The sequence below is a fragment of the Boleophthalmus pectinirostris genome, unplaced genomic scaffold (genome assembly GCF_026225935.1).
Source record: "Boleophthalmus pectinirostris isolate CB_2022bp ecotype Guang Dong unplaced genomic scaffold, ASM2622593v1 HiC_scaffold_18, whole genome shotgun sequence".
Taxonomy (NCBI): Eukaryota; Metazoa; Chordata; class Actinopteri; order Gobiiformes; family Gobiidae; genus Boleophthalmus; species Boleophthalmus pectinirostris.
In genome coordinates, this window is record NW_026571133.1 from 45,362,365 (window position 1) to 45,381,352 (window position 18,988).

Consider the following 18,988-nt stretch of genomic DNA (forward strand, 5'->3'; position numbering starts at 1 on the left):
AGGAGAGGAATCGAGGAGAAGGAAGCGAGGAAAAAGAAATGAGACTCGGCCATTGGTTTGTCTTGTGAATCCTGCAGTTCTGATGTGATGCTGCCCTCTTGTGGCTGCTACAGGTATTACACAACAGCTCATTATATCAGCTTTAAGAACCAAGATGATGAATTTCTGATCTGTTATAACCAGTGTTGGGAAGGTGACTTTTCAAATGTAATCCCCTACAGATTACAGATTACATACACCAGAATGTAGTTTGTAATGTAATCCACAAAATTACTTAAAGTGAGTAATGTAATCTGAATACTTTGGATTACTTGACTTGACTTGATTTGTAGAGAAGCAAAGATGAGGAAATCTTCACATAAGAAGTTTTGTCTGTTAAAAGAAAATAAAAAGCCCAAACTTTACTGAACCAATTTAAAACTATTATTGATAGAAGATGAAGAAACACAACATGGTTTAGTCCTGTTAAATCCTGGTTTAGTCCTGGTTTAGTCCTGGTTTTAGACCTGGTTTTAGACCTGGGTTTGGACCTGGGTTTGGACCTGGGTTTAGATCTGGGTTTAGATCTGGTTTAGACCTGGTTTAGACCTGGTTTGGACCTGGTTTGGACCTGGGTTTCTGGGACCTGGGTTTAGTCCTGGTTTTAGACCTGGGTTTAGTCTTGGTTTAGACCTGGTTTAGTTTCCAGCAATGAGTGAAATTACAAAAAAAAGGGATATAGCCCAAAATGTGAAAACAGGAAAATCCCTCTGTGTAATCCATTTATTTGAACAAAGTAACTGTAATCTAATTACCACTCACTGAAACAGTAACTGTAACTGAATACAGTTACTCATAATTTGTACTCTGATTACATAACTCCAGTACATGTAATCTGTTACTCCCCAACACTGGTTATAATGTTGATGTGATGTGGTGACACAGGAAGTGCTCCACTGTGTTTTTAAACTCCACACAGCTTCACTAGAATCATGTGGATCATTTCAGCTTTGGAATTGATGATCTACTGTAAATAAATAAAGGGAAAAGGAGATGTTCACTTCAAAACTTGTGCTTCTCCAGGTGTGTTTTTGAGGAAGGACCAATATTAGAACATGTCTTAAAGCTCACAGGAGTCAGTTTTGTGTGATATAGAGTCTTTAATATCGTCTTGTCTCGTTGCAGGTGCTGGGGGGGTTTGCTCCAGATGCCCTTCCTGCTCGGCTCTTCCTCGAGAGGCTGGTTTCCTGTGGTGCCATAGATCTGTGTCTCGTGTCTAGCACCATTTGAAATCAGTGTTCTCGGGGACAGAATCACGCCTTTATGCTGCTAATCCTTTAGTCTGGGGGTCCGTCACCTGCTTGTTTCTATGAATATGTCATCGCTCTGTCTGGAATGTTCCACAGTGTGACATTAAACAGCTCTACTTTACATTTATTCAATTACAGGTGGTTTTACAGCTCAAAAATACTGAGAAAAACGACATTGTGACTGAGCGGGGCGACTCTCCACAGATCTGACCTGTAACTTGCTCTGGTTTGGTCTCCATGAAGATACACAGCAAAAAGTGGAGTGTTTAAAATTTGATCTTTCACAGTTCATGAAGTCAAATTTTTAAATGTTTATATTAACATTTTTTAACACTTTGTAGAGTTATCCTGATTTAACAAAATAAAACACCTCTGTGTGTTGTTTAATTTTTACTTTATTTTAGTTAATTTAGGATGAAATTATGTACAAAACTGGTTCAAACTGGTCTTCTCTCACAAGAGTTTGAAGTGGTGAATGGGAGGAGAATTAACACAAATTAACACTAGAGGAAGTTGAATTAACACTAGAGGAAGTTGAATTAACCTCAACCACATCAACTCTGGCAAATAACTCCAACCTCCATTTAACTTTTAAATAGTTAAAATAACACTTTTGGTGTTAAAAACAACTGTGAAATATTTTACCCTAAAATTTTAACCCTTCACTTTTTGCTGTGTAGAAAGGTTTAATGCCATACTGTGGAATATTCCAGACAAAGCATTAACATCTCCATGGAGAAAAGCGTTGGCAAAACATTTACACATTGGACCTTTAATCGCATCATTTACTGTGTAAAACACATCTTAAAACTTTTCTGTCTGTGTTTGCCAATGTGTGCATTGTGTCACCATGGAGACCGCTGAACATTCCGCCTTAGACATACATGTAGAACACCCCCAACGTGAAGTCCCTGCAAAGAATTAACAGTGATTTGAAAAGTCTCAGAAAATGGGAAATATTCACTTTAATACACTTTGACACACATATTTTCACACATTACACAGACACAGGAGGTGGGGGGGGTTCAGTGTCTTGCCCAAGGGCACAGCGACAGTATTGAGCTGGGATTGAACCTCCAACCTGCAGCTCAGAGGATGAAGAGTGTGTCCGTGTGTGTGAAGTCCACTTAAAGATGACCGGCGTCGTGTGGTGCTCAGAGTGTGGAACGTTTCTAGCACCAAATGAAATCGGTTATGAAGCGTGGACCAGAGCAACACACACCTACAGGAGGAAGGAGGAGGAGGAGGGAGGAGGGAGGAGGAGGAGGAGGAGGAGGAGGGAGGAGAGGAGAGATGAAGGAGAGGAGCAGAGGAGGAGGAGAGATGGAGGAGGAGAGATGGATGGAGGAGGAGGAGGAGCAGAGATGGAGAGGAGCGGAGGAGAGATGAAGGAGAAGAAGAAAAGAGAGGAGGAAAGGAGGAAAGGAGGACAGGAAGGAGAGAAGAGAGGTGTTAGAGAGGAAGTAGAGAGAGTGATTCTGTTCTGGTCCATTACAGGTTCTTTAAATGTATTTAAACATGTAGAACAGAGTAGATGATCAGAATGTGATCATCATGTGTTATTCTGTGTCCACAGAGACCAGAGCTTCACTGGAATAAATCTTCACACTGTCCAGCTCCAAACTGTGTGTCTCTGTACTTGTGTGTCTCTGTGTGTTTGAGATTTGTATTTTAAGACAATACAGAACTGTGGAAAACTAAAGACTGTTTTTGTTTTCTTTTACAGAATTAGATCAATTAAATTAAATTATACATACTTATACATTTCACGATAAGTTAACATAAGATAAATATACATATTCAGCATGATTTGATCAAATTTCATCAACATGAAAAAGTGACGTTCATGTTCTGAGAAAAATATGTGTAGAGGAGATCGAAATAAGTTTCAAAGCCTAAACATCATTTTATTACATGCAACTGCTTTTCATAACTTTTTTACACAAATCCAACAACCTTTTTTCCTCAGTGTTGGATGATGACAACATGATGATTTACAACATTCTGATTTCTGTCAGAAATTTCTAATTCAGTGCACCAAAAGAAAATATAATCAAGTTATAAAAGCTCTCCCATTACAGATTAGAGCTGTGGCCGGGCAGGAGATATTTTACTCTAATATTTCTCCTGGACTGAGACAATTTTGCATTGAAGGGGTTGAATTGTGTGATTCATAGTGCAATAACACATTTTTGAGATGTTCCTTAGATGACACAAACTTATTTTGTGCTGGTGAAAATTTAAAAGAGTCACTTTCAGAAATTGAGTCTGAAATGCTGAAATTAAAAACATGGTTTGATAAGAACAAATTATCTCTAAATTTGAGCAAAACAAAAGTAATGTTATTTGGAAACCACAGTGACAATAAGCAAATTCAGCTGCAAATACAGGGGGATAATACAGGGTAAAGGTGTTACTATTGATGAAAAACTGAACTGGAAAGAACACATACAATATATACAGAAGAAAATTTCAAAAAGCAGAGCAGAATTGATTGAGCAACTTGATTGTTCCTTAGTTGCACCATATTTAACATCCTGTGCTGAGATCTGGGGTAATAATTATAAAACAATATTGGAACCACTATTCACATTCCAGAAAAAAGCACGACGGATCATTCAGAACGCTGGGTTTTATGACCACACCAACCAACTATTTATCACTTCCAACATTTTAAAACTTAAGGATTTGATAAACTTCCAGACAGCAAAAATAATGTACAAGGCAGAAAGGAAGGAACTACCAAAAAATATTCAGAAACTTTTTAGGGAAAAGGAGACAACTTATAATTTAAGGGGAATTTATCTTTTTGAAATGGCCAGAGTCCGAACATACGACGGAGTATAAGGATCAGATAAAAAAAAACAACATGCTGGCGCTACGAGAATAAAGTCATAACATTTCGACATTAAAGTCGTAATTTTATGAGAATAAAGTCAAAGTTAAAATAAAGTCGTAATATTATGAGAATAAAGTTATAATGTTACGAGAATGAAGTCATCATAAAATCAAAGTGAAAAATGTGGCAGAAGAAGAACCTTGTTTTTCAATATAAAACCAAAATAAGAAAACCAACAACAATTTTCTTCATTATTTGCACCTCTGGACTGAACCAGGACTAAACCAGGACTAAACGAGGTCCGAGACCAGACGGGGACTGAGACCAGGACTTAGACAAGGACTGAGTCAAGGACCAAGATTGAGACCGGGATCAGACAAGAACTGAGACCAGGATTGAGACCGGGAACAGGACCAGGACTGAGACTGGGACTGAGACCGGGACCAGACCAGGACTGAAAACGGTTTAGTCCTGGTTTAGTCTTGATTCAGTCTTGATTCAGTCCTGGTTCAGTCCGTATACGGCGCAATATTCCCGCATGACTTTATTCTCATAAAATTACTACTTTATTCTCGTAAAATTATGACTTTTTCTGGCTTCGACTTTATTCTCATAATATTACGACTTTAATGTCGAAATGTTACAACTTTATTCTCGTAGCGCCATTTATTTATTTATTTATTTTTTTTTATCTGACCCTTATACTCTTATTCCTCTGTATTTCAGTTTGTGGGGTCAAAATCTGGAACTCTATGAGTGATGAGCTCAAAACATTTCCAAATATGAAAATGTTGAAATATAAAGAAATGGTTATAGCTCAAGAAGAAATTTAAGTTTATTGCTAAAGTAAAGGAGATATGATTTAAAATTTTGAATAAACTTTATCCAACCAATGAATTCCAAAAACAAAAATTGTAATTGGAGATTACAATGTAAATGTGTGTTCTGTGACACAGGGGAAGAAGACTTGGAACATCTTTTCTCTTCATGTGATTTGGTACAACAATTTTGGTTTGATTTTCATTCGTTGCTTCAGTCCAGGGGAATTCAATTTGCCCCTCTAACCATAAAAGAAATAATATTTGGTGTATTAAGAGAAGATAAAAGGAGGGAATTTGGAGTTAATAGTGTATTAACCTTAGGTATATTTTTTATTCACAAACGTCAATGTTTGAAGGTAAAACCAAATATAACACACTTTAGAAATGACTGAAGAATTTTTGTTGACTCATTGAACCTGACTGAAAAAAAGAAAAGCCGGGTTTCTTGTTTCCTTTTTGAATGATGTCAGTTTGTTCCTTTGATTACACGCTTTAGAATTTGACCCCATAGTTCGTTCATGAATGTATTTTTGTTTTTGCTTTTCTTCACAACTGTGATTTGATTTTTATTTTTTTATTTTTTTAAGAGGTATGGATGTGATTTTTGTGTGGTGCCTTTTTGTTTGATCTGAAGTACTAATAATAAAATAAATGAAAAAAAAAAACAAAAACAAAAAAAAGCTCTACAGCTGTAACTGACGCATGCGCAGACCTCACTTCCGTCACAGATTTGGCAGCGTCAGTTTCTCTCATTGGTCCAAAACTCCACTTCCGACATATTTAAAAATACTCCGCTAATTCCCTGCAACATTTGTGGCTTTAATTCAAACTATTTATTACAAAAAAGATCCCTAAGCTCCTCAGATGGATGAAGTCTCGTCTCAGTTTTCGACAAAAGGAGTTTTAAAACGCCAATTAAGTTTGAGAGTCCGGAAGAGAAGGAGCAGCGAGGACCGATCATCTGTGCAGGACCTCAGAGGCACTTTGAGACGGTAAGAGCACGATCAAACCGCCGCCCCAACGCCACATATCTGCGCTTTTAATAGTTTAAATTTAGTAAAAGTATCTTACTGAACCAGGTTCTCATTTCTGGGCTGTTGTCTTTTTTATTTGTGCATGCATTTGCTCATTTTGTTTACTGTGTTGCTGAATAAACGTGTTGCAAAATTAGGAACTGGATTTGTAATCGTGATTGCAGAAAATGAACATTGCATGAACAGGGAAAATTGACATTTTCTGTTGAACATTTATTGTTTTTGCAGTGTTTAAATTGTGACTTTAAGTTTGTTTTAAAGTTGTGCAGAAAAGCCACCAGAGGGCAGCAGAGGACCACGTTTAAACACAACTAGTTGCATTTATTTAGATTTTTTTTAATCATTATTATTATATTTTTTTACCTTACACTTAGACGAACTTTATTGATCCACAGGGGAATTGATTTGGACACAGGAGCTCACACATCACAATATAATATAATAACAAAGAGAAATATTATAAACAGTAATAAATAAAATAGAAAAAGAAGTCATAAAATATAAAATCTCAGTTTTATACAAGAGGTCACAGGAAGACAGCGCAACAATGATATGATGACTGACAGGACACAGGGTTATCCATTTGTTGTACAGTTGTAGGGAGTATTATCTGTTACATAAGGGTGAGTTGTTGTGCAGTTGTAGGGAGTATTATCTGTCCCTCTATAGTCTGGTGCAGTGGGTGAATTATTGTACAGTTGTAGGGAGTATTATCTGTCCCTCTATAGTCTGGTGCAGTGGGGGAGCAGGAGTGTCCATGATGAAGAGCAGTTTGTCCAGTGTCCTCGTGTCCCTCACTGTGATAAATGTCTCCAGCTCACAGACGATCACATGAGCAGTTTTACAGATCAGTTTGTCGATCCACCCAATGTCCCTTTTCCTGGAGCTGCTCCTCCAGCAGAACACAGAAAAGTCCAGGACGCTGGCCCCACAGACTGGGAGAAGATCTCCAGTAAGTTGCAGCACACATTGAAAGACTTGAGCTTTCTCAGGAAGTAGAGTCTCCTCATGCTCTTCTTGTACACAGTATTACTGTTGTCCCTCCAGTCCATCCTGTCGTTCACCTGGATTCTTGTAGGTTCTTGTAACAGTCCACTATTTCCTCTTGAAATGAATCCCCACTTCCTTGGTCTTGTCAATAGGGCTGGGTATCATTAAGAAGTTGCCGATACGATACATACCTTGATACATAGGCCACGATACTGTCTCGATACAGTGCACTTTTGATTCGATACGATATTTCAAAACGATTCAGTACGGTTCATTAAAAAATAATGGCTAAATAATTTCTTCTTGTGCAAAGTTCAAACATTTTAATAATCAAAACAGTGAAAATGTCAAATGTGTTTCCTTCCTCTAAACAAGCAACAAAACTGTAGCTGTAACAAAATAATTGACTAAAATACACCAAAAAATTAGCTTGGCGATATATCGATACAGCAGGCCTTGATACCAATACTGTATCATTACATTAAACGATACGATATACCGATATTTTGATATTTTTGCACAGCCCTACTTGTCAACGTTCAGGAGCAGTTAGTTTGCCTGGGACCACTCCACAAAACTTCTACTTAGGGTAGACATGGGGTCTTAAAAGTCCTAAAAAGGTCTTAAATTTCATGTTCCTAAATTAAGGCCTTAAAAAGTCTTAAATTATGTTGTCAGAGTCCGATTTTTTTTCACAAAGGCCTTAAAATTCATTAGCCAATTTTTTTTGTATACTCAACCAGGCTGCAGTGCAATGTTAAATCCAGGAAAAAAACAACAACGTGAATGAATTTGGCGTATGCGCAAAAAATACTTTGGTTTGTGGCGCCGACGGTGATGAGTAAACAGTCAGTAGAGTGGAGGAAGACGCTGGATGGATCATGGGGAAGTGTCGGTTTAATCCACAGTGGCTCTTAGATTCTAGATACAGTAGTTGGTTTGTCATTATTAGATTGAATCTGGTGTTTTTTCACCAGTATAATGTGTGCAATGTTGGTCTTAATTTTGTGGTCTTAAAAAGGTCTTAAAAAGTCTTACATTTGGGTTAGTCAAACCTGGGGATACCCTGTCTACTGCTTATTCTCTCGAACATGAACAACACTTTCTTTTATTGGTGTTTTTAAACAAATTACATAAAGAGGTAAATGTGTAGCAGTTCTGTGTAGAACTGCTGTTAGAAATGCAGAACTACACTCACACTAGGAGTGTGCAAAAATATCAAAATATCAATATATCGTATCGTTTAATGTGCTGACACAGTATTGATATCGTGGGCTGCTGTATCGATATATCGTCAAGATTATTTTAGGTATATTTTTACTAAATTAGTTTGTGTAAGAGCTACAGTTGTGTTGACATTTTCAGTGTTTTGAGTAAAATGGATGGTTTTCACTTTCACTTTTCACAAACTTAGTGGACTTTTAGTATTAGAGTCATCATTTAGCCTTTTTTGCACTGAACCGTATCGAATCGATGTGAAATATATTGTATCGAATCGTGTTGAATCGAAAGCTCTCTGTATCAGAAAGCGTATCGTATCGTGGCCTATGTATCGAGATATGTATCGTATCGGTAACTTCTTAATGATACCCAGCCCTAATTCACACCAGACTCCATACATCTGTACAACAACTTCAGGAAGATCAGTAAAATGCACAGCCACCAATGACTCAAACAACACATACAATACACAGGGCGACTTTAACTTTGTCCCTTTGTATCTTTTGTAAATATCTTTTTTATTTTTGTGTTGGTAAAATAAAAGCACTTGGGCCTGCAGTGGAAAATCGGCTCAGTTCTTCTCTGTTTCTCTTAAACCACCAACGTTCCGGACTATTACATAATTCGAGATCACGGTATTTCGGTTATTGTTCCATCCCGAGTGTCGTTAAGGGCTCGAGTATAAATACAGCTGAGTCACATGTTTACGTCGTGTTTGAGCTCAGACTGGACCAACCTGTGACTCGGCCGTTTCCCTTCAGACAAAAGCACAAGAATCACACACGCTTCGTTTACAAGCCACCAGGAAAACAGGATTAAAGGCCTCGTCTGGGGTTGGGCGATCTGGCCTAGAAATAAAATAGTGGATTTATTTGCTCCAAAAATTAGTTTTAAGATTTTTTTTTTTTTCAAACTAAAAAGCTTGTATTCAGAAGTGGGCACGAAAAGGCCTTATAAGCTTTAAGGTGCTTTATAAAGTTATGACCTCCTCAAAAACACCTGGAGATGTGTTTTGTTTCATTCACATGTTTGAGTAACTCTTTATTATCAGTCTGTCTACATCTCCGAAGCTCAAAATGCTCTGTTCCACCTTGTGATGTCATGAAAGAGTAGATTTCAAGTAAACAGCTCCTTTTGTTCAAAGAGACAAAAATGGTCCAAATCAAGCATGTCCAAACTATGGCCTGTGGGCCAAATGTGGCCCTCAGACAAATCTTTCTTGGTCCTCAGGCTTCCAGGTGAATTTGTCCAAATTACCTTGCATGAATAAAAAATTAACTTTTTTTTCTTTTTCGCAAGTTTTTGAAAATCTACCTTTATAAAGCTCATATTTAATATTTAGTGTTTTGTTTTAAGCATTTTAGCATGAATAAAGACTGATGGCTCATTCTAACGTGTTAAACATGCACATATTTCAGTTATTAATTGTATTGAGCACCAGTCTACGGCCCTCGATCAGCCCTCTGTTTTGTCTGTGTTTAGATATGTGGCCCTAGATGAAAAAAGTTTGGACACCATTGTCCAAATGATTCTAGTGAAGGTGTGTGGAATTTCAAAACACAGTGGAGCACTTCCTGTATTACCATATGACATCACAAGTTGGAACAGAGTGTTTTCTGTTTGAGAGAAGCCTAAATCTACAGGGTTTGTGTGTTCAAGGTTCTTTATTTGTCATTCAAGCATTCGAGAGACACACATGACAGAACAAAGTGTGTTCCTCGAGGTCCAGCAACTGAAAGAGATAAAGAATTTTTTAATATTGCTTATTTATTACTGTATTGTTCTTAAGAGCAATTAACAGTCCTAACAGACAAGTCTAAGTAAAATGAGTGACAGGAAGTCGGTGTGCAGTGTTCAAAAGTCTAACAGCCTCAGATATGTGTGAATGAAACACTGCAGGTATGTTTGTGATGAGGAAACTACATTGTCCACTGGGGAAATCTTTTATGAGTGACAGAAAACAAAAACTGCAGTGCTGCAGGGCTCTGTGAGACGCCTGTCCTGCTTTTTCAATGTCTTTTCTGATGCAAGAAAATAGGGAGAATAAAAATCTATTTTTTTCCAAACAGATCAATTTGAATCTTTTGTCCAGCTCGAACCCAGTCCAATTTAAACTCAATACATCACAAAAAATCCTCTCCTGGGCGCAGCAGGTCCCGTGTGGCGCTCAAGAGAAGGAGGCGTGTGGAGGGAGGAGGGGGACATTCCTGTTGAGAGAATGGGACACTTCAGCTGGGACTTTCAAGCCAGAAGGACACTAGAATCTGTATTCAATCAAATACACAGCCACCAATGACTCAAACAACACAGACGATACACAGGGCGACTTTAACTTTGTCCCTTTGTATCTTTTGTAAATATTTTTCTATTTTAGTGATGGTAACATAAAAGCACTTGTGTCTGCAAGAAAATGGGGAGAATAAAAATCGATTTTCTTTCCAAACAAATCAATTTGAATCTTTTGTCCAGCTCGAGCCCAGTCCGATGTTTTTTAACTGTTTTTCAAAATGCAGTAAAGCTGGGAACTTCGACTGAGATTCCAGTAACCCGGAATTTACACCAGGAGTGTCGGGCAGAGCTGCAAATGCACAAACTTTTAAAAGCTTCACTTTACTCCAGAGGAAACAGAACTGCTCCTGTGACGCAGTCTCTGTGGATTCTCACGTTTAAACACTAAACTCTTTGGATTCTAACGTTTAAACACTACATTTTTTACATGTATTCATGTATGTTTTCATTGTTGATTGGATGAATTCTGTTTTAATTCACAAAACAAAAGTTGACAAAAGAGAGTCGTTGTTTTGCAGTGATAACGAGTCGTATCTGCAGTGCTGCATTAATTAGACTACTCACCCTTTCACTTTGGTCGTCTGCAGCAGAAGTTCCTGTAAAGAAGTGTAAACTTTCCATAGTCTATCACAAGTCGTTCCCTGAGCTCCTGATGTGACACTCAGTGTTTACGTCACTGTAGTGGTTTTAGAGAATGTATTTTGAAAGGGATTTGGAAATGTATTTTGACACCACATGATTATTTACTGTCTTCCCCCAACAGCAGTCTGGAGACACTCTGGAGACACTCTGGAGACTCTAAAAAATTAGAACTCCAACTTAACTTGAGTGGAGTGGAGTGTAATGACGGCCACTGAATGTGTGTATGACACTGCTGCTGTAAATTGTTCTACTGGTTAAAATAAAAAGCCAAACATGTGCGTGTGCTGTTACTGCTTTGGTGTAAATGAGGGGTCACACATGTGGAGCTGATACTCACACACCTGATGTGACAGAACAGTCCCACTTACATTAGGAGAGGCTTTCAACTGCACGCAGGAAAAACATCTCTTTTCTTTCTATTTTTTATTTTTTATTTATTTTTTTGAGTGAATCTGAACATATTTAAATGTATTCAATAGAATCAAAATCACAATTTGAATACTATATTTTTTGGACTATAAGTCACACTTTTTTCATTATTTGGGTGTTTCCTGCCACTTCTACTCTGGTATGACTAAAATATATAATGTCACGTTCATTATTTTCACACTGAAGCGTGGAGAGGCTCTAGTCTTGTGTGTCATTATCTGCTGCTCCTGTTCCTCCTGTAAAACTGTCACTTGGCTCTACTGTGCATGTCTCCTGCAGAAAGAGCCTCTGTCCTGCTGCAGTTGAAAACGATAATCAAGCAGCAAAATGCAAGTTTAGAGTGAGCGAGAAACTTGCAAACACACAAAACAAATTACAATCTAAGGCCTGGGGCCTGGGGACTGATGAAAAGTGGAGGATACTCTGAGTGCAATGAAGAAAACAAAAAAAGCTCATCGTGGGCTAAAAGATACATTTAGTTAGATTTGGCCGAGTTGTTCAGAAGTGACACAGAGAATGAAGAATTGAATGGATTTAGTGATTTGGAGTGAGATGGAGAGTTTGGTAAACTTGTTCTGTTGTTTATGTTATAGTTTATCTGAAGAACTGTTCATATGTGACGTTAACAGTCTGTTGTTCTCTTCTATTCTTATTACTAGAACTTGACTTTAAAGATGAAAAGTCGGTTCCTGGACTCTGATTTTATAAAATAAGTTCCCCAAATTATAATGCAAATTATAGTCTGGTGTGACTTATATTTTTTTCTTCTTGATTATGCATTTTTTGGCTGGTGTGACTTAGACTCCAGAGTGAACATACAGTAGTCACAGTCAGCACAAGTGTTGAGTAATGTTCAGGTGAAATGTTGTGGAAAAAACCATATAGTGACATTACCGGACCCACTGGAAACGTCAGAGAACATTTTAATCAGAGCATGGACTAGTTTTAGTCAGTATTCGTCTGGAAATGTCAGTCTTTTGGGTGTGACCTGTGCTGTGCTCTTATTTCCTGTACATTTATGTGAATCATGAGATCATTTACAGTTAAGTGACTGTGCTGCAGGCTCTGTTTACATGCAGAGGTCGCTCAGGGGGCACTGCAAACTCACCTGCTACTGTACTGCTGTCTTTAGTCTTTCTCCTGCTCCTCGCTCTCTCCACAAACGATCACTGAGAAACCTGAGATGTTACTGCTCTGCTTGGTATGTTCCACAGAACTCCATTAAAAGTCGATTCAGCCTTTGTTTTATGAGATTTCTACTGATTGAAACGATAACGGAGCACTGTCAGAAAGATTTGGGTTTGTTGTGGTGGTTTAGTCGTTTAAATGTATTTTCAGTCTAGAAACGCAGATTAAATTCCTATAAAAGATCTGAATAGATTGGGGAAAATATGAATTAAAGTAAAATAGTTACAAAATGATATAATAATATAAAGGGCCCATATTTCTGATCTGTGTTTGTTGCTTTATCATCAAAAACACACTTTCGGAACAGAACATTTTGAGCCGTGGAGATGTAGACAGACTAATAAAAAACATGTGTGAATGAAACAAAACACAAGTCCAGGTCTGTTTTTGAGGAGGAAACTACATTAGAACACATTTTAAAGCTCACAAGAGTCTAATTTGCATAATATAGGACCATTCAAATAAGAGTAATACTGCTTTATGTTGGCATTTTAGTCCTTTCACACTGATACTTAAATTCCAACTAAATCAGCACACAGCACATTTCACACTCACAATTAGCAAATCACAAAGACCACAATATTATAAGTACCATAATTTCCCTCACAAACCGCAAAATCTCCTGTTTATTCAGCAAAAGAAAAAAAACATCTCTCCCTGTAGTTTAGATCTGTACAGACATGTTCTGAAATGTGATTCTTGTTATTCATTTGTCAGTTCAGATTTCAGTCTTTTTGTCACTTCTTCTGGACAAGTTTAAAACGTGAAGCTTTGAACAGAATCCTTCTCTTAAAGCGTCCGTATTACACTCTTCTCTGATTTCTGTTCTAGTGTCGTGTCCTCATCACAAACAGACCTGGAGTTGTGTTTTGATTCAGGTGACGTCCACACTCCTGGATTTTTTCTTTCACGGGCTGAAAAAATTTGCATCTGCCACACGTGTTGGATCAGTAAATCTTCACGTCCAGATGACACCTGTATGTGGCGCTGTTAACAATGATAATAATATTTAATAATGCAAATCTCATCACCGTTTTTTAAACTTTAAGGTAATTGCTGATTTTAGAAAGATGAAATATTAGAAATATATCTGTTTTGTTTTGCAAAAGTTAAACATAAGTTTTTGTTTTTCTGGATGAGAATTATTAGAATAACTTGGTCTCAAAACCCAGCTGTTTAATTATCCGTGTGTAATCTTCGTTATTGATCCGTGTGCATAATCTGGTGTGTGTTATTAATATTGGCACTAACAGTGTGTCTCGGTTGCTGGGTGATGGGAGTGGCTCTGTAGGCTGCACCTGTCCTTGTGGTCTGTGGAGGTTAGTTCGAGGGCTGCAGGCTTCACTGCACCGGAGGACCCTGACGATGACGAGGTCGCGACGTCATTGTTTTCAAAAGCTGTGGTTTGCTTGTCCACAAGACAACACAACGCCGGTGTTCTCAGATTTCTCCACTTTGAAACCCGTTCTCAAAAAACACCGTTTTCACCCACCCAAAAGGCCAAAACAAATACAAACTTCACAGTTTCGACCAAAAAATATTGTGTGGACCTGCTCTCAATCACACATGTTTAACACACAAATACTCCTTCATTAGAGTTATGTTCATGTGTTTTTATTTGGTCAGTGTGTAACTTTAACTCATTACAGTCTACATATATTATATTCAGGCTGATGCCCAGAAAATCAAACATTCAGTAAGTGTACATCCAGACTGCAGGGCTTAATTCTCAAATTGGAGTTTTTTTGCGAGGTCGTTCACATTTCTACTTAAATGTGACTTGTGTGTAATCTCCAGTGTGAACATTAAACACCCCAAAAGTGTCCCGCATGCACACTAGAGGACATGACGACGTCAACCGCCGTGAGCGTGCACAATGTTTAAGGAAGTCGCCTAAACATGGACAACATTGGAGATTTTAAAATTGCTCTCGTACTGGAGCCAGAACATGAACAGATTACTTGTTTTAAGGAGGAGATTGAGAAGGATGAGGTTTTTGGCCATGGTGTTTTATGGGGCAGTGGCAGCAACGTCCATAGAAAGGAACATGTTGGTGCAGAGTCCCAGTCAAGAGTGGAGGGACTGATCTGTGCTTCACTTCTTCACCTACACACAGTTCACCCACAATTTTTGTATGACGAGAAGAATGTTTGTGAACATTTGTGACGTGTAGGTGGGTGAATGTGACCTGACCGTTCAGACTGAAGTCGCATGTCAAACGATATGTATCATTTTTAGGAAGTGGACTGGGTCACGTTTGAAAAAATCAGATCTGTGTGGTTCAGACTGTCATTAAAAGATCAGATACAGGAGCATCGGGGTGAAAGAATGAGTTTTGGGTCACTTCAGGCTGCAGTGTGAACATTGTCTAAGCCACTGAGCAGGTGTAGGCAGAAGCTTATTGTGCCTACACCTTATCTAACTACAGCACTGCATCATAATAATTATAATAGTAAAAAAATCAACAATTATTCTCCTGATAATGAAATTCTCTTTACTGCTGTTATTCCTTCAAATATTTTTCCATTACTATTGTCATTTCAGCCCCGGAATTGACCATTTTTACTGAACTAAAGGTAAAAGGAGCTGTTCACTTGAAAACTGATGACATCACAAGGTGGGACAGGGCATTTTGAGCTTTGGAGATGTAGACAGACTAATAATAAAGAGTTACTCAAACATGTGAATGAAACAAAGCACAAGTCCAGGTGTTTTTGAGGAGGAAACGGCATTAGAACATGTTTTAAAGCCCAAAAGAGTCACTTCTGTGTAATATATGACCTTTTAAACTGTAAATTGCAAATCAGAATCTTTTCGCAGCCTCCAGACCTGCACACACAGACACAGTGTAGGTGGTGAGTCAGTTTTTAATCTCTGGTTGTGCGTGGAGCTCTGTTCTTCAGACGTGTTTTATCTGTGAATGGCTGCAGGCTGTAGATTTCAGGTAAAGGCCGCCGTTTACAGTTCAACTCAAGTTTAGGTGGAGTGCGTCACCGGAGCTTCCTGCACAGGTCCAATGTCAATATAAGAATCCATAACATGAGAAAAAAGAAAACTGACTCCGCATCGTAAAAATTCTAAACTTCGGTGTCAGAGAAGTGGAACGTGGAAGGAGGAAGTTTGAGAGATCGATTTAAATTCACACCACCTGATACTGTTGTTAGTAACGTCATTCTGATTGATTCATTTCCTTTTCAAAGTGCATTGTGTAACTTTTCTGCAGACATTAAACCTTTCTTTCATCATAGACCAAACCAGACACAGTTAGAGGTCAGATCTGTGGAGAGGTGACCCTGTTCACTCAGAATGTTTGTTTTTCTAGGTGTTTTTGAGCTGCAAAACCACCTGTAATTGAATAAATATAAAGTAGAACTGTTTAATGTCACACTGGCCATGTTTACATTTTAAAATTCCGAATTAATTGTTCTGAAATGGTTCAGAATTAAAATATTCTCCTTGGAGTTTACATGGAAATAATAATTCCAAAATGAGGTTTACATGGAAAACTTGTTAAATCGTCTTTATTTAATTCTGCGTTAATGTCTGGGGGAGGGGAAGGTTCTGATTGGACAGAGACTCCAAAGGATTTACGTCAGGGGTGTTCACACTTTTTCAGAATGCGAGTTACTTACAAAATGACCAAGTCAAAATGATCTACCTAATACAAAGATAAGCAAACTGCACTGAAACACTCTGTGCCCCTTTTTTGGACCCTGACCCACAGTTTGAGAACCTCTTCTTTAAGAGAACTTCCTCTGGCACTTTACACAAAACTGTGAAAAAAGTGAAGGAAGATTTTTAAACCTGTTTTTGAAAGTTCCAAACTGGAGTTACATTCTTTTCTGGTTTTGCAGTGATATTTACCAGCCTCTGCACGTTTACCAAACCAAACGCACATCGTGACAAACACAGATGCATTTGTGCACTTTTGTTAGACAAACTTCAGTGTCCTGGTTTTGACAAACACAAATCTGGTCACACTAACCTGTATTCACCTGAGTCATGTCTTTTAATCCGACAGAAATTGAACCACATCAGCGACACCAGAGCTGTAGTTTTATCTTCGATTAGTTTATGCAAATTAGCGATGCAGTTTTAAGTTTTGTTTCTGTGAGAGTTGAACAAAACTGAATTAAACACATTCTAATGTCAAACAGCTGTTGTGGCTCTAGAGTGGTTACGGTTTATATGTCGTAAAGTTGAATTTATTTATGCAGATTAGTAGTGCAGATAGTAATAATAATGATGATCATTTTAATATAAAAACATTAATGATTCATCGATAATCGATCGTTAATTCTTACGACGATCGATAAAAAAAAATTCATTGAATGCCCATCCCTAGTAGGTCTGTTCTGTAGATCCGCTCTATGCTGTAGACCTGCTTTGTGCCAACACTGGAACACAAATTTAGACTGGTTTTTGCTTCACGTTTGGTCTTGTTCTTCTAATCAGCCGCACTGTGGGAGGGGCTTGTGTTGGCTGTACGCAGGAAGGAGCGAGAGCGTGAAAAGGCGAGGGGCGGCGTGCTGACGTGAGGCAGATGGACAGGTAGGATGTTTAGGAAGTTGAACCTGCCCTGTGATGCACGCTGGTACACGAGGACACACGCTGTCGCAGACGAGCCGTGCATAGGGAGCGTGTGTGTTTGTGATGCGCCGTAGAGTCTCCGCGGGTTTCAAATGAGCGCACAGGCTGCACTGAGACGCCCCACACGCTCCTGCACCCGCTACAAGTTTATTACCAACAGCAGCGGCCGGAATGAAATATGATCACACTTGTTGAGTGTCAGACCTCGAGTGAGAGACAAGACCGAGTCCAAACGCGAGTCCGAGACAAGACACGGCGATCTACCCACACCACCTTGGCGATCGACTGGTAGATCGGGATCGACATTTTGAGCACCCCTGATTTACGTCTTTGGGAAAAAAACACACACTTCAGCTGCTCCCGGCTTTTCTGTCATCTCAGTTTGTCATTACACCACAAACACAAACGTGATCCAAACTTGTTCCACAGTGGTTCTGATGATAATTGTGCAGCAGTTGGAGAATTCTCTCATCACACTTTACGTCTGTGAGCTGAGGAGGAGAAGGGAAGAGTGTCAGAGAAGAGAGGAAGAAGACAAAGTGAGTGTGAGGCTGCTCTACCTCAGCCCACTCCCACATCCCACTCACAAATCCAAAGAGACGTGGAGGAAAGTCCGAAGTCAGGACTGGTGGACAACAAGAAAAAAAGCTTACATGATCGAGGAATAAATAAATTCGGCTTTAAAATCAGAATAAACCGCCTACTTACTTTGGAATTAACTTGAATTCCGAGCAATCATTTTTATTAGGAATTAAGTGTTTACATGAACTTTAAAAACAGAATAAATTTGTATTCAGAATTAAATTATTTTAATTCAAATCTGCAAATCCAAAGAGACGTGGATGAAAGTCTGAAGCCAGGACTGATGGAGCCGGATCGTCCAGATCGCGTCAGAAGGACGACACAAGGAGTATGCGCCATGTTTAAGAAGAATAAATGTGAAACATGTTCCAGGAATAAATTTGGCTTTAAAATCAGACTAAATCTTCCACTTACTTTGGAATTAAGTGTTTACATGATCATTTCATTTCATTTCAATTATTTTTACTCTGAATTAAAGCTCTCATGTAAACATCGTAACTGTGGAACTTTCCAGGCAAAGCGATGGCATCTCCATAGAAACAAGAGAAAAGTTTCACACTGCGCCTTTAAGTCAGTTTTACAGTGGATAATTTTTACTTTTACTTCACCACATTTAAGAACATACCTGTACTTTCTACTGCACTACATTTTATTTAGTTTGAGTTTCTGTCCCAGCTCTGAGCAAACCAAAAACAGCTAGAAAAATGAAGAAATCAACCGAATCACTTCAAATCAGCTTAATTCTTTATCATAATCACTACATTTCATCCTTTAATTGTTCTAAAATGTATTGCTTTGTCCACCGCTGAGTTTAAGTTCTTCTTGGGTAAACCAGAAGCTCCTCCTCGTGTGAGTGGCTGCAGCTGGAGTTCAGTTTCAGTAAAGCTTCTGTTTACACTCAGCTCTGTTCACTGTCTCATTATTATTACACAACTTGTCCTCTAACACTTTACACCGGTGTGTATTTCACGTAAACTCCTCCCCGATCACATCGTCTTCTGTTCTTATTTCCGGGCTAACCCTCACACTCTCCTCGGAGTCACATAGACCAGAAGAAAAATGTTTCTCTTTTGG

General features: G+C 38.5%; 1 protein-coding gene across 1 annotated transcript in view; it reads left to right on the top strand.

Annotated features, from left to right (window-relative positions):
* Positions 1-5,330: 5,330 nt before the first annotated feature.
* net1 (neuroepithelial cell transforming 1) overlaps positions 5,331-18,988 on the top strand; it is a 118,545-nt gene continuing 104,887 nt past the window's right edge. Inside the window, exon 1 of the mRNA XM_020923656.2 lies at positions 5,331-5,941. The gene's annotated coding sequence lies outside the window, so the exon portion shown is untranslated. The remainder of the gene's footprint in view (positions 5,942-18,988) is intronic.